The sequence below is a fragment of the Cyanistes caeruleus genome, chromosome 14 (assembly GCF_971803275.1).
Source record: "Cyanistes caeruleus chromosome 14, bCyaCae1.hap1.1, whole genome shotgun sequence".
Classification (NCBI taxonomy): Eukaryota; Metazoa; Chordata; class Aves; order Passeriformes; family Paridae; genus Cyanistes; species Cyanistes caeruleus.
In genome coordinates, this window is record NC_141714.1 from 2,469,300 (window position 1) to 2,482,299 (window position 13,000).

General features: G+C 44.6%; 1 protein-coding gene and 1 long non-coding RNA gene across 7 annotated transcripts in view; one reads left to right on the top strand and one right to left on the bottom strand.

Moving 5' to 3' along the window:
• LOC111929237 (ligand of Numb protein X 2-like) overlaps positions 1-4,170 on the bottom strand; it is a 28,937-nt gene extending 24,767 nt beyond the window's left edge. The window contains exon 1 of one of the 5 annotated variants that reach the window (XM_086850096.1): positions 3,896-4,170. The gene's annotated coding sequence lies outside the window, so the exon portion shown is untranslated. The remainder of the gene's footprint in view (positions 1-3,895) is intronic. The other 4 variants (XM_086850097.1, XM_086850099.1, XM_086850098.1 and 1 more) reach the window with 4 other exon arrangements.
• Positions 3,521-13,000, top strand: part of LOC147650496 (uncharacterized) — a 28,519-nt gene continuing 19,039 nt past the window's right edge. Inside the window, exons 1-2 of one of the 2 annotated variants that reach the window (XR_015276159.1) lie at positions 3,521-4,077; positions 6,245-6,412. This is a non-coding gene — a long non-coding RNA (uncharacterized LOC147650496). Of the gene's footprint in view, positions 4,078-4,180; positions 4,479-6,244; positions 6,413-13,000 lie in introns of those variants that run through there. The other variant, XR_015276158.1, reaches the window with a different exon arrangement.

The following is a 13,000-nucleotide window of genomic DNA, read 5'->3' on the forward strand; positions in this document are numbered from 1 at the left end:
AACTTCAAGAGGCATTTTGTATTTGGGATGTGTTTCTTCAAATCCTAACCCTATTTAAGGCTGTGTCCAAACTGGTACCAGCAGCAGGACTTAAAACCCATTGTTCTCTTGCCGTACGGGGCACACATTTACAATATGCGTGAATTGATAATTATATTTTCCCTTGTTCTAAAAATAATTTTCAAATGGGGAGTGGCTGTCTCATCAGCTAAAGGAGCTGAAGCAGCAGAGCAAAGTCCTTGAGCTGTTCCCAAATCAGTGCAACAGCCACATTCCTCCTGAGCCCGTGAACAAGCTGCGGGGTGGAGAAGAATCTCCTTTTTCCTCGGTTTTCACCCCCCCGAAGATTAAGACTAAAGCAGCCCCAGGTGTTGCTCTCACAGGGAATTGGATTTTAGACTAAAAGGCCCAGGAGAGCCATCATGTTTATTTTTATGTATCCTCCTCCAAATATTCACGCAGCAATTTTTGCTCCTGATCAGTTGCGATCGCGTACAAGAGGAAATCCTCAGCTCTCAGTTCCCATGCCGCCGTTATTCATTTGCATTTTATTTATTTTATTGTGGAGATCTGCAACAGCGTTTATTAGGTGAGAAGAATTTCTCTGTTATCAACCCCCCAGCCTTAGATAAGTCTGAGAACTTTACAGATAGGGCTGCTCATGATGTACTGATGTCACAGGTGAGTCCCTTGAACCCTCAGAGAAACTGGGTAAGTTTTATCTCAACTCCTTTCTAACTGTCAGAAAATCAGCTTTTAAAGAGACTGCTGCAGCTGTTTATAAGCTTGTGTGATTTAAGGTACAGGCAAAGTTAGAGAACATTTTTAAAAAATACATAATCCCTTCTAGTGCTTCCCTTCCAGAGTATTCCAAATAAGAAACACTGCGGTCTCCAAACAAAATTTGCACAGGGAACCTCAAAACTAAGGGGATCATTATATAAATATATATATATATATATTCTAAAAAACATTTAAAAACCTTTGCCTGTAAGCTGTTGATTGTCTCTCCAAATTTGTCCAGCTTTATTCCATTTCCCTCCTTTCAGCCCTAAGTGCTTTTTCCTGGTCCAGCACAGTATTTCTTACTGCTCATTCATCTAAATCCCCTCTAACCCTTTTTAGCTGACTTGTGAGATACTGACTCATGGGCAACTTCTTATCTGAAATATCAGAAAATCTGCCAGATATTTTCCTATTTTCAAACTTCATTCGTGTCAAGAAATTTCTAAGCCAAGAGCAACATTTTATGTGCTATAAATCAGGGACCACAAACTGACGAGGGACTGTCAAATGCAATTCCTAACAACTGTATGAGCAGAACCACTAAAGTAAACTGAGAAGGAAAAGCCAAACAAGAGGGTTTTGTATTAAACCAGCAAAACATATTCAGGCCTGTGAGTAAGGCAACAGCTGCAACTCCTCTGGGGAGATCCACACGAGCAGAATGAAATGATGCAGCTTCATTTTCAAAGTGAAATCAATAGAGCTGTTGCAGCAGGAAGTTTTTATTTTAATGCAAAAAACAATATATGTCTATGTCAGTGCAAGGAAAAGAGAAAATATAGCAGGGGTGTTTCGTGACCTACAGGTATTTTATTATGCTGTGATATTTATGCTTTTAGGTATAGAAGTCTAAGACTTTACAATCCCATAAATGTGTAAATTCTTTTATTAACCACATTTGGGGAAGTTCTGTACTGCTGTAGTTTACAAACCCATTAATTAAAATTTCCACAAGTTATTGGAATTGCCATTCAGGGAGCACTAAGCTTATCCAGAATCAATCTCAACCTCTTTCATCAGGTATCTTCAAACCTCAGGGGTTTTTCAGAGGTCATGTATCTGCCAGGTCCCTTCTGGAGCTGTTTCTTCCACCTTTTTGAGCCCTCATTCTGCAGGCCATATGGTTGGGATGGTTTCTTAACTCTTGCTCACCTTCCTCACTATTGATTCAGTGAAAAACTTGAAATTCGCCATTCAACAGATGTTCCTTTGTGCTGCACACCACAGGTCCTCCTCTCCCATCCCTCCCTTGGGTTTTATGCCAGTGGATCCCCGTTATTTAAACGAACCCCATCTGCACTCAGCTTGCATGCTAACACTTAGACAGGGAGAGTGAAGGTGTGGATTTCCAACACAGCTGAGTTTTCCAGCTGGGAAGTCCCCAGAGAAGGTTGGCCTCCTGTTTATCATTTCCCTGCTCCATCCCCAGCCATATGACCCCTTTGTTTTGCCCTGCACAAGCACTGGTGCTGTTCTGACTCTGAAAATTGGTCCAGGGAGCAAATCCCTTTGGGGGAGGGAATAAATATTCCCACTGCCTTAGGCCCTTTCAGCAGCAGACACACTACATCTGCTCAGGGAAATTGTGAAAGGCAACTTGGAGTGTGCAACTTCAGAGAAAGAAGTTTTGTTTTGAAGGAGCCATGTGTGCAATCTGCTCTCCCTTCACTGGAGAGCTGCCAAAAGAGCTCCGGCATCAAGGACAAACGTCAGCGCAGTCCCTCAAAGGCACAGCACACACGACTGGCGCTGCTGCAGGAGAGCTCCAGCTCTCTCCACCACCCAAACCTTGGGCTGCTTGAGCCCCCAGGGGCTTAAAGATTACACAGGACAACTATGGGGTTCTGTGACAGCGACAGAAACTTCTCTGGGCCACCAATTATCTCCGCTGTGCCCCTGCTGCGACACACCCTCTGCGCAGCAGAGATCTCCCCTACCACTTACTTGAGCTGGAATAGTTTTTCCTATGGAAACTTTGTTCTGGTCCTTTCTCCTTGGCTAGAAAACTGGAGCAGAAGCTTAAATATGACACTTTTTCAGCTTGGTAAGCAGCATGGAAGCACTCATTTTGCACTTCTTACTTTCCGAGGTAAAGTAGGTCCCAAAAACCACTCAAGGAGTTGAAAGTGCCGTTTCAAGCAGGGCTTAAAGCAAACTAAGCCTGCAGTGCCACCGAAAGGGGCAGCCCCGCTGTCCCTGCCACCTCCTGCGCTGGCATCAGCCGCCTGCTGCCTGGTCTGCTCCTTCTCCATCAGATCTCTCTCCTGACATTATCCTCGAGATAACAAGTGCACCCAGCCAAGCATCACCCCTTCAGCAACACACAGCCTCACCCCGCTTTACACCCCTCATTAAAAAAATGACAACAACCTTCTGAAATAAAAATGTTTCCAGATAGATGGTTACTCTTTGGGTTAAACTAAGCCTTATCATCACCTGTACTTCTTATCTTTAAGGTATTTCCAAAAGGTCCACATCTTTATTTTGCTGTGCTTTGTTTGTTTATCTCAACTTCTATTTATAGGCTTTTTTTTCTCCCCTGCATTAATTACCAGCAAACTCGCCGACTTTGCCGCTTTCCGTCTCATAGCAAAGACATTTTTTGCCCCGCTGCCTCCCTGCGACCCCCACAAGCAGAAAGTCGCCGGGTTTGGTGGGTCCTGCCCAGGAAGGAGCTGTGAAGAGTTAAACCCTGGGGCCGGCAGCCTTCACCTGCACTGCCCGTGTCACTGATAAGGGACACTGGCTGCGGCCCCGCGCGGTCACGGCCGAGAGCCCTCCGCTGTGAGAACCGGGAGCTTCGGGAACCCGCGACCCCCCGACCTCAGCCCGGCGGGCACCCCGCATCCCCTCTGGGAGCCCCGTGACCCTCAGGGCACCCCGCATTCCCTCTGGGAGCCCCGAGTTCCTTCCCGAGCTCCTTAAGGGACTCCGCATCCCCTCAGCCCCGGTGGGACCTCCCAAGCGACTCCCGTGCTTGGCCGGTCGGGACCCCCCGAGTTCCTCAGGGAACCTCAGCCCGGTGGGAGCCCCGCGCCTCCTCAGGGACTCCCACGTCCTTCAGTCCCGACAGGATCCCCTCCCGCCCCCCAACACCGTCCCCGCTCACCTGCGGCCACCGGGGCTGGGAAAGGGCTCGCTCTCCCTCGGGATGGGGAGGGAAGAGGCGCTGGAAGCCCAGCGCCAACCCGGCCTGCGACGGCGGCAAGCGCGGCGCCTCCACCAAGTTTCCGGGCGGGGAAGAAAGTCGAAACCTACGTGAGAGGAGGAGGAGGCAGCGCAGCCGCCCAGGTGTCCCTCGCTCGCTCGCTCGCCCGGCACGGCCCAGCCCAGCCCTGCCCTCCCCTCCCCTCACCGCCTCCGCCTCCTCCGCCGCCGCCTCCCCGGGCCGCGCACACCCGGCGGCCTTGGCCCGCCCCGAGCCGCGGGGGCTGCGGCGCGTCCTGGGCCTCGACCGCCCGCTGCCCTCAGGACATCCCCGCTCCCCTCAGAGCACGTCCCGGGCCCCGGCTTCCCGCTCCCCTCAGAGCACGTCCCGGCCCCCGGCTTCCCGCTCCCCTCAGGACATCCTCGCTGCCTCCAGGGCATGTTCTGGGCCTCGACCGCCCGCTGCCCTCACGGCACTTCCCGGCCCCCGGCTTTCCGCTCCCCTCAGGGCGTCCTCGCTCCCCTCAGCGCAGTTCCCCCTCGAGGTAGTCCCGCTCCCCTCTGAGCATTCCTCCTTCCCCCAGGGCATCCCGGCTCCCTTCGGGGCATCCCCGCCGCCCTCAGGGCGATCCCCATCCCCTTCGGGGCATCCCTGCTTCCCTCAGGTCAATTTCCCTTCCCTCTGCGGCAATTCCCACGGCCCTCGGGAAAATTCCTACTGCCCTCAGGAGAACCCGCTGCCTTCAGAGCAATGCCGCTGCCCTTGGTCCATTCCTGCTCCCCTCAGAGCATTCCCCCATCCATCAGAGCATTCCCACACCCCTCAAGGACAATTCTTGCTTCCCTTAGGTCATCCCTGTTCTCCTCAGGGAATTCCCACTCCCCTCAGGGGAAAGGATGGCACTGGATACCAGGGAGTGCTGATTTCCCTGTTGGTTCTATAAATTCCAAGCAGGTCCAGGTTCCAGAGTTCCTATTGAGGCAGCTCCCGGGAGCTCTCCTGCTTCAAACCAGCAAAATGACAAACCACACACGTGGGGTTTTAAAGTTTCCAAAGTGTGGTAGCACTATGTCCAAGCTTGGAATTCCTCCCAAAGGAAGAGACCAATCCTGCAAGACCCAACCCATCTGTGTTATAATTTCTTTGTCTTGTTCATCACTCAGCCTTGGAATTGCCCTTTCTGCAGACAAGAGGGTCATGAAGTAATAAAGATAAGGTTTCTGACAATAAAGAAAAGAAAATGGAACTTTAAACCAGAGGTTTAGAGGAGGATTTATTAGGAAGGGAACCTTTGTACGCTGGGAGGCAATGTAGTGTAGATGGAACTAGCACACGCCTGTCTGCATTTGATCATTTAGGATGTCCCAGGGTTGCTGATACAGACCTAAATGAAAGGAGGAAAAGTGCTTTCTATGTCCTAAAAATTCCTTCTCTGCTTTAATAGGACTGGGGATCTGTGTTATTCAATAATATTCAATAAATGAGAGAAGAGACCATATTTTATTTGGGGACTGGAACTAAATGATCTTTAAGGTCCTTTCCAGTCCAAGCCATTCTATGATTTCATATCAGTTTTTAAATTTGGTTTGTCTATTTTGTGTCAAATTTCCTATGGAGCTTTACAAACCCATCGATTTTGGTTAGGAGAAATTAATTATGTCAGATAGGATTTCCTCTGAACACCAAGGCTGAGGAAGCTGGGTAGCATCCATCAGATCAATGTAAACAAAAAATACTTTAGGAATAAATCTGAAGTGCATTGCCAGCTCAGACATGAGCACCAGAACTGGGTGCAGAGACATCAGGCTGGGTCTGCACCCCAACCTCACACCTGAGCCTGAACCCATTAATCCAGAGCTCATATACTGACCAGTCTGGCCTGGAAAGAGGCAAAGCCTAAGCTGAGCTTTGTAGAGCTGGAGCACTCCCGAGGGGAGAGGTTTAAACCTTAGCACAGAACCATTGCAGCTCCAGGGTGAGGACAGGAAATGAGTGGGTGAACTTGGAGTATTGGGGAGACAAACCCCGGGGAAAATCTCAAATAGATGCAAATTTTAAAAATGAGGAATTCTGTCAAGTTAGCACTCGCTGGAGATTTTTATCAGGTGTTTCTGAGTGGACAGCGTGACCATACATAATTAAGATGTGGTGAAAGTTTATTGTATAAGCGTGCTGGAATTCTGGTTTGGTTTTGTAATAAAGGAATCCCACTGAGTCATGGCTACTAAATGGACTCATAGAGGACACAGGTCTCTTCTGCAGAGCTAACACAAATGTAAGGAACTGAAATTAATTTGGTTTTTATCCCAGGCAAAAGTGGCCACATCTTAAATAAGGCTTGGCTTGATGACACGAAGGCTTTGCTGTATTACTGGTTCCTACCTGCTCCTGTTCCTGCCCTGGCAACAAGGCACACCAGCCCTTAGCTCTGCACTGTGAACCACATCAGGACACTGATCCAGCTGAAAAACAAACCAGGTGAAAATCTCTGTAAATATCTTTTAAGTATATATAAACACATTTAAAATAGATGGATGTATTTTTAAAGCCAGATAGAGTTTCCCAATCTAGTTTATAATTCAGAGGTGGAATGAGATTCTTCCCTAGAAATGTTAAGGAGGCAGTCAGAAGAGCAAAGCAGCTAAATATGAAACTGATCCTGGTGAAAAAGGATCCCAAACTGCAGCTGAATATTCAGTTTTCAAAGTGTAAATGAATTGCTCCACTGGATGGTGGTGCTGGCAGTTAATGTGTTGTGTAAACCCAAAGAGAAGGCTCAGATGTGTTTTGCATGGCAAACACCTCAATATTTGGGAGAGAAATAGTTTCTGGGGTAACACTCAAATGGTGACTTTGGTTAAATTGATGTTGGTGAGATTCTCAGTCAGCTCTGCCTTCTCTGGCACCTCTCACAAGCCCCACACCCTGGCCTTCACTATTGATTTTAAAACACCAAAGTTCTGCACAAGGCAAGGAGTTTCTATTTACTGGCAGTTCTGCTGAATTGCTTGTGTAGTTTTGAGAGCTGCAAAGACTCTGCCACAAAATCCAGCAATCTCAGGTCGAGTTTTATCTGCTCTCACTGAGGATCATTTCCTGTGTGTGATTTGTGCAGTAACCACTGTGTGGGAAAGATTATTGTCCACACACCTGTGCACTGCATGTGTCAGGATTAAAATGCATCTTTCTGAAAAACAGAATTAAAAATATCAACTGAAAAAAACTTATATGTCTACAGCTTATGAGTTCTTCTATTTCAGAAGATTCAGACAGCTTTTTTTTTTTTTTTTTTAATCCAAAAATAGGTATTCAATAAGCAAAATAGTTGGAAAAATAACAGCGGGAAAATTGGATGAGAAAGCAAAATCACATCACAAAAAGATTTACAGATTAATTTAATCTCATTAAAGTTGCACAAAACTTGGTAACTGTGTGTGTGGCTGTGCTCTTGTGGGAAGGTGCAAGGAATATACCACTGCACAGTATTAATTTGGGACTCAACTTTGATGTTTCATCACAAACAAACCAAAATTCCCAACCCACAAGCAAGAATGTAAACACAATTAAAAAACAAACGCCACAAACAAGGAGAGAGAGTCATCCCAGGAATTTCTGATTAAATGCCCTGGAATCTCCCTTTTGTGGAAAGCAGAGCTATAGAAGCACGTGTGCAGGAGGACCAAGGGCATTGTGGTGAACCCAAGGTCCCAAACACTTTGTTTGGATTCATTCTGCCAGATTATATAACTCTTTTTGTTGTTTTCTCTATATTTTGTTATATTTACCACAGAGTATTGCTACTGTGTTTCATAGGGAGTAGCCAAAGTCCCAGGGTTTGGAATTTATAAATGGGAGCAAACAGACTCTTAGGAAATAAAAAAAACACAAGAATCTCGTAAGTGTTAGTAATGATTTAGGACTATTTTACATTATCTTTCCTCGTGGTGTTTTATTAACAGTGGGCAGTTATTAACAACGTTGGAGTACTTTATTTGATAGATCTGTAGGATGTTTTTATTAGATGTAAACAGACTGATTCTCTGCTTCCAGAAAAGTGCCTGTTGCCAGATATAAAGAGGGCATCTGGCTTTTCTTAGGAGGGGAAAAACCCATCTGGATTTTTGCAGCAGAGCAGATATGATAATATAAGGATTAAAAAAAAAAATACACAAAGAAAATCACTTTCTGGGTTTGCTGTTGTGAATAATATTGATGTCTGTCCCTTAATTTTTAAATGATACTGTTGAAATGCTGCAGCTGCTTTGTAACCAGCTCAGATTTCTTTTTATCATAATGCTTCTGTTGCAGTATTTTCAATGACAGCTCTGAAACATTTCACCTACCAAAAAAAAAAAAAAAAAAGTAAATACTGTAGCAATAAATAAAATACTATTTCATTAGGCCAATTTCAAGTTCCACTGAATTCTCCTTTATGATTTTACAGGAGTGAGCTTGATCTTTGTGGTGCTTAGCCCAAAAGCCTGACTCCTTTTCCTTATTAATTTATTGAAAAAAAGAGATAAGGTACCACGTTTCCAGCAATTATTTCTATATAGCAAGTATGGTGCTCAATTTACTTTACAGCCTGTAATTACAACACTATTCTCTTAGTTAAAACTGATAACTGATACTGAGGAGACTTGATCCAATTCAGGAATATTATCTATAAAGTTTTGTGCCTGGGAGGAACTGCTGCTCTCTGATACAGAGTCTGTAGTAAATAATGTGTTCCTGCAGGGTTTAGAATTTGACCTCCAGCCACTTTTGTTCTGCTAACTGGTTAAAAACAAACCTGATTTTCTGTCTGTGTTTATGAGGTTCTTGGGCAGCTGGGCCAGAGGAAAGGGCTGTGTGTGTCCAGGGGTGTTATCCTGTCCCTGACAGGAAACACTTCCCCTTGGGGTCCCAAGTGAGGCTGTGCAGCTCTGATCTTCCTGGAGAGCCACGGGAAGCCTGCAGCAGTGCTCCTGGCGGGGGGAAAACTCCCTGCCACGAGTGTTTGGGAGTGACCATGGAATACAGGGCCCAGTGTGGCATTCCTGCAGCGTGTTCAGGGCTTGCTCTGTCATCACTCCAAGGTAATAGAGCACCTTTATTTCTCCAGCATAAATGCAAAGTGCTCTGTAGGTGTGAGTTTGGGGATCTGATCACCTTTTTCATTTGGAGTTGTCTGCCAGAGGATAATGCTTGGCCCAGGCTTCTTCCAGTTTTCTCCTTCAGCAAGGGCTGCTTGGCCATACAATGTGTTGAAGACATCTCCCATTTGGAAAACTAAACCAAAGATCCCCTTGGTTCATGCCACCATAACATCTTTCAAACCATTTTCAGAAGCAGAATCTCCCAAAGTCTTTTTTTGTGGTATTTCACCCAGCCTTACATTTACAGCCCACACCTGGGCTCAAGAAATAACAGCAAGTCTTGAGTTTCAAACCAGCCATCAGCAGCGGGACTAGGAACTGTGACAGCTGTGCAAAGAAAGGTAAAGGATAAAGATAATGATCCTAAAATTCAAAAACTGACAGGTTGCTCTCATCACTTCTTTATCCACAGCTTGCTGCAAGCCCTTCAAGCACAGCAGGTGCCAGAGCAATTTAAGTGTGCATATAGAAAATATCTCCATAGGGATTACTCCTTTGGTGCCTGATTTTCATTCACTTCTGGAAAAGAAGAGAGGCTCAGTGTCCATTTCTTTAACAGGGTTTAGCACCATCCTCCAACAGAGTGAAGAAGCATCTCAATATCAGGAAATGTCAAGATGTTTGTTAGAGAGGAAAAATGTAGTGAGATAATTTGATATTTCTTTTCTCCCTGGAGCTTCCAGTTACTAACATTGCCCTGGAATACCTCAGGTATTTACAAATCAATTTTTAATAAGAGTAATGTACATCCCAAAGGAATGTGGGATGGCTGCAAGTCTCATCAAGCTCTAACATGGATCTGGAGCCATACTAGTTAAACACACTTTTCTTCAAAACTCTGTTCAGGCAAAATGACATATTTCTAGTGAGACTGTTCAGTCTACACCAAAAAAATAGACATATCCTGAGGAAAAACAAGATCCATCCAAATAATTGCTGTGTGCTGCAGCTGGAGCTCTGTTTCCAGAAAAATAGCTAAATATAAACATTCCGAACTGGATGGGTGGGAAGCCAAGGCTGCCTTGCAGCACAGATACCCACTAAATAGGATTATCTATTAACAAGCTAATCCACAAGAATTCATTCTGCACTGAGAGGAGATCAGAGAAAGAAGCAATACAGCTGCTTCAAGTACAATTATATAATTTATAGGACTTCTCTGAAAATGCCACTGTGGCCTCTGCTAGGAGTTATTTCTCACGTTCCTGGACCGTGCTGCTTCGTTTCCAGATCCAGAGGTTACATTTTGTTAGCTGTCAGTCAGGAGCTCTGCACCATCCCAGGTGGCCTGCAGCTCTGCTTTTCCTCTGCTTGATGATGTGAGAAGGAGCCACAACTTCGGTGCTGCTGTCCCAGATTCCTTGGAAAGGACACAGCAACCCCCAGCTGTAGGACTTTATATAATCTTTGTACTTGTACATCACTTCTGCTTTTCTAGGTGACCTCTAAAATAGAAATCTGAAGTGGCACAACAATAATACTGCTGTAAAAATAGAATAAACTTTTCATAGGAATTCTTTAACACAGTTAAACTCGGAGCTGGGTTTTGGCAGACTCAGTCACTAAGCCCTACATGCTTCTGTAACCTGTACTTTAGGCTCTTTTCTGGAGAAATGTCATCCTGCAGAGTTGCCACCTGAAATTCTGGACCAGATGCCGCAGATTTTCTGAGGGTTTTCATGGATGCATTACACGAGTTTGCTGGCCATAATTATGGATAGCTGCAGTAATGAAAGTCCTGAGTCGTGCTTCCCCATTAAGCTGAATTCAGATGCAAGGGGTGGTGGTAAGTCCAGTTAAAAACAAAGGTGCTGCATGTGACACAGGACATTCCAACAGCGATTCTCTTCCTGCCAGCTCTCCCCCTGAACACTCAAGTAATCAGCTGTGGAAACCAAGGCTTTTGTGCTTTTGTCCACAAGACTATTTGAGGGTATTTTATAGCCCCATCTTGTCAAACGCTGAGAGCAGCCCTGGGAGACTGTTCTGACCAGTTTTATCGGCCTGCCTTGAATTGAATTTAAGCTATGCATGACTTAGGAAGAACGAGCTCGTTAAATACATTCCAGAGGTGACTTAGCATAAAAAAAAACCACACCTCTTCCGTGCAGTGCTAGCAAATGTGCTGCTAAGTCAGGTGGGGTTTGCCTGTGAATAATTTGCTTGGCTCAAGTTAAGATTCTGCTGTTAATAAAAGAGGTTGGGATGAGGCTCTGCCTCCAGCCCAGTCATCCACACGTGTGAGATCTTCAAAATACTGAAAGAAGTAAAAATAGTTTTACAAGAAAAATGAAGGGATCTGGTATGAAAGAGTTACTTTCAGAAATGGAGTATGCCTGTGACTGCAGATATTTTAAATAGATCTTCACCAGAAGACCCTTTATTTGTGTTTTGATCAAGGTGTTCCTATGATGAACCTGGAAAGAGCTTGCCCCGTGCCAATTCTCTCCTCATTATTGCACAGTAAAACAAGAAATGTACTCAAGAAATTCATAATAATTTTCATAAAAACTCAAGGGATGTTGGATGAAAGGGAACACAGATCTGTCATATAATATTCACTGAAGTACATAAATTAAATCTGCTCTTTTGGTCATAGCCCATCTTTAAATTCCCTTTTTGGTTGAAATGTGGAGCCCAGCTCTGAATTCAGAAGAAATGCAACAGGTACACTCTTTGTCCTCCTTAGAGAAGGAACCAGCTGCTCTGGGAATCTCATCTGCTACATCCCAGGGTGTTTGCTGACAGGAGGTGATTTGACATTAAATCTATTCGAGATCAGAAATCACTGCTCACTTCTAGTGTTATCCTTTCTACGTTTTTCAGAAGATTCAATGGTCAAAGTAATGATCATTATGTTAAAAAAAAAAACCAAAAACCAAATAAAAGAAACAATCGAACAAACAAAAAGGCCAAACCCACAAATTCTACAATCCTGCTTAAGTGAAGGATATCCAAACTATCAATCTGCATACCAGGGTTTAGCTAGTTAAGAATATCTCCAGTTGTGGGACTGAAATATATCCCCAAAAATGAATTACCCAAACCATATTTTCAGCTGCCTACTCCATCTCATAGATCCAGCAATTCCCTCCCGTGGCTGAAGATGCTTTTTTTGGGTTGTGCAGCTCACAGGACATCTTTTGTCCCAGGACATCTTTTGATTTCTGGCCCAGCTGCATTCCTCACCAGCCGTGGCTGTTGCCTTCTGTGATGAGCCCACTGACAAGTTTGTCATCTTTACTCATAACACTTATTCTTTCTTAATCTCTTTTTTCCTAATCATCAAAAATCACTTTGCAGATATTAATATGCAGATTTGTCTGCTGGAGGACTCCCAGTTTCCAGTTCAGGTTACTGATTAAGAAACTATAAACTTACAAACTTTAGTTTAGTCATTACAGGACAACAAAGAACATTTTTAATAAAAGTCAAGGAGCTGCTTTTTATTCTTATTTACATCTGCTTCGATTTGTCTTCATTCTTTTGCTAATTGTGGAAATTAGCTCAGCACTCCTCTTGCTCTCTACAAGGAAGCTTCCTGAGTGGTTTAATTTGCTGCTGGGGAGAGGAAGGCTCGTGTGTGGAATTTTGGGAAGAATTTGCCAGATAAGGCCCCAAGTCCAAGCCAGACGTGCTATTTTTATCCCTGATATGACTGGGTTGCAGTAGTGATGTTACAGTAGCAGTTAATTTAGGGTTCAAAGCAAGGTAAAAGGCAACTTGATACTCTGTAATTTTGTATTATTAAACTTGGGTTATGAAATGTTACTTCTGAAAAGGCTATTTTGTAAGTACATCACAAGGAAATTCCTTTTTCTTGGCATGGAGATGCTGCTTCCATGGATCTTGGCACAGAGCAATGTGAATCTATCACATTGTTGCAATCCAAAGCAAAGTTTGGTTCAAATAAGACAATAACAAAATG